Raw genomic sequence first — 2,500 nt, 5'->3', positions numbered from 1 at the left:
TCATATATTCATGATATTACGTATCTTCCTATCTATCTATCTTTATATATTTATATATAATATATAATATATATATTATATATATAGACATTATTTATTTTTATATATATTATATATATATATATATATATTTATGTTTAGATAGATAGTAGATGATAGATTAGTATTAATGATTACACACACAAACACTCGAACTCTCACAACACACAACACACACACACACACACACACAACACACACACACACTTATATATATATATAGATATGATATATATATTATTTATTTTTATATTTTTTTTATATTTTTATAGGGAGTTGTCCCATGCAATTTCTGCAGGCTATGCGATAGCCTATATTTCTTCGGGTAATTTTATCTTTAATTTTGCATCTGTGTCTACTATAATTTTGTCTCATAAATGCTCCTCTGGGCTCTCGGTTGTTTGTGGCTGCTCGGATTTGGCTTTGTTTTTTGATTTGTGGAATGCGTGCGTGGGGGTAGATACATTTTTCTAGTTGTGTGAGTATGGTTTGGGTGTGTGTGTGTGGGTGTATCTGAAAACACACATCGTGTGTTGTAGTGTGTGTGTGTGTTTGTGTGTGTAAGTGTATGTGTGTGTGTATGTGGTGTGTGTGTGTGTGTGTGTGTTTGTGTGTGTGTGTGATTGTGTGGGTGTTTGGTGTGGGGTGAGTTTGTGTGTGTGTGTGTGCATGTGTGTGTGTGTGTGTGTGTGTGTGTGTGTAAGTGTTGTGAGGGTTTTGGGGTGGGTCCTGTTTAGTTTTTAATGTGGCACATTTGGTGATCGTTGTCTGGTTATGGATTAGTGTATGATTCTTGTTGTTTTTGGTTTGTGTTTGTGACAATCTCTATGTGGAAATACTATCAACTCACTCTCGGATCTCTCTATCACTACTTTCTCTCACCACACTCAAAGGTCTCTCTCGGGCACTCTCATCTATATATATCGGCTATCTGTTATGTGTGGTGTTTTGGTGTGTGTGTGTGTGTTGTGTGTGTGTGTGGGGTGTGGTGTGTGTTGTTTGTGGTGTGTGTGTGGGGGTGGGGTGGGTGGTGGGTGTGTTTGTGTGGGTGTTTGTGTGGGTGTGTGTGTGTGTTTGTGTGTGGTGGTGTGTGTTGTGGGGGGTGTGTGTGTGTGTGGTGTTGTGGGTGTGGTGGGTGTGGGGTGTGGGTGTGTGGTGTGTGGGGGGGTGTGTGTGTGTGTGGGGGTGTGGGTGTTTGTGTGTTTGTGTGTGTGTGTGTGTGGGTGTGTGTGTGTGTGGGTTTGTGGGTTTGGGGGTGTGGGTGTGTGGGGGTGTGGGTGTTGTGTGTTGTTGTGTGTGTGGTGTGGGTGGGTGTGTGTGTGTGAGTGGGGGTGTGTGTGTGTGTGTGTGTGTGTGTGTGTGTGTGTGGTGTGTATGTGTGTGGGTGGTGTGTGGGTGTGTGGGGTGTGTGGGTGTTGTTGTGTGTGTGGTGTTTGTGTGTGTTGTTGTTTGTTGGGTGTGGGGGGGTGTTTGTGTGTGTGTGTGTGTGTAGTGTGTGTGTGTGTTGTGTGGTTGTTGGTGTTTGTTTGTGTGTGTTGGTGTGTGGGAGTTGTTAGGTGGTGGTGGTGTGTGTGTGTGTGTGTGTGTGCGTTTGTGTGTTAGGGTGTGTGGTGTGTGTGTGTGTGTGTGGGTTGGGGTGGGTGTGTGGTGGTGTGTGTTGGTGGGGGGTGTGTTTTTTGTGGTGTTGGGTGTGTGTTTGTGTGTGTGTGGTGTGGGGTGTGTGGGTGTGGGTGTTGGTGGTTGTGTGTGTTTGGTGGTGGTGTGTTGGTTTGTGGGGGGTGGTGGTGGGGGGGGGGGTGTGTGTGGTGTGTGGTGTTGTGTGGTGTGTGGTGGGGGTGTGTGTGTGGTGTGTGGTGTGTGGGTGTGTGGTGGGTGGTCGTGGTGTGTGTGTGGTGTGTTTGTGTGTGTGTGGTGGTGTGGGGGGGTGTGGGTGTGGTTTTGTGGGTGTGTGGTGGTGGTGTTGGGGTGTGTGTGTTTGGTGTGTGTGTGTGTGTGTGGTGGTTGGGTGTGGTGTGTGGGTGTGTGTGTGGTGGGGGTGTGTGGGGGGTGTGTGGGCGGTGTGTTTGGTGTGTTTGTGTGTGTGTTGTGGGTGTTTTGTGTGTTGTGGTGGGTGTGGGTGGGTTGTTGTGTTGTGTGTGTGTGTGTGTTGTGTGTGGGTGTTGTGTGGGTGTGGGGTTTGGGTGTGGGGTGTTGTTGTGTTTGGGGTGTGTGTGTTGTGTGTGTGTGGTGTGTGTGTGGGGTGTGTGTTGTTGTGTGTTGGTGTGTGTGGTGTTGTGTTGGTGTGTGGGTGGTGTGTGTGTGTTGGTTTGTGGTGTGGGTTGTGTGTGTGTTTGTGTGTTGTGTGTGTTGTGTGTGTGTGTGGTGTGTGTTTGGGTGTTGTGTGTTGGGTGTGTGTTGTGTTTGTGTGTGTGTGTTGTTTGTGTGTGTTGGGTGTGTTGTGTGTGTGTGTGTTGTGGGTGGG

Source organism: Penaeus japonicus, unplaced genomic scaffold (genome assembly GCF_977035675.1).
Source record: "Penaeus japonicus unplaced genomic scaffold, GWHDUDI00000001_assembly GWHDUDI00000004, whole genome shotgun sequence".
NCBI lineage: Eukaryota > Metazoa > Arthropoda > Malacostraca > Decapoda > Penaeidae > Penaeus > Penaeus japonicus.
This window is presented reverse-complemented; position numbering follows the sequence as displayed.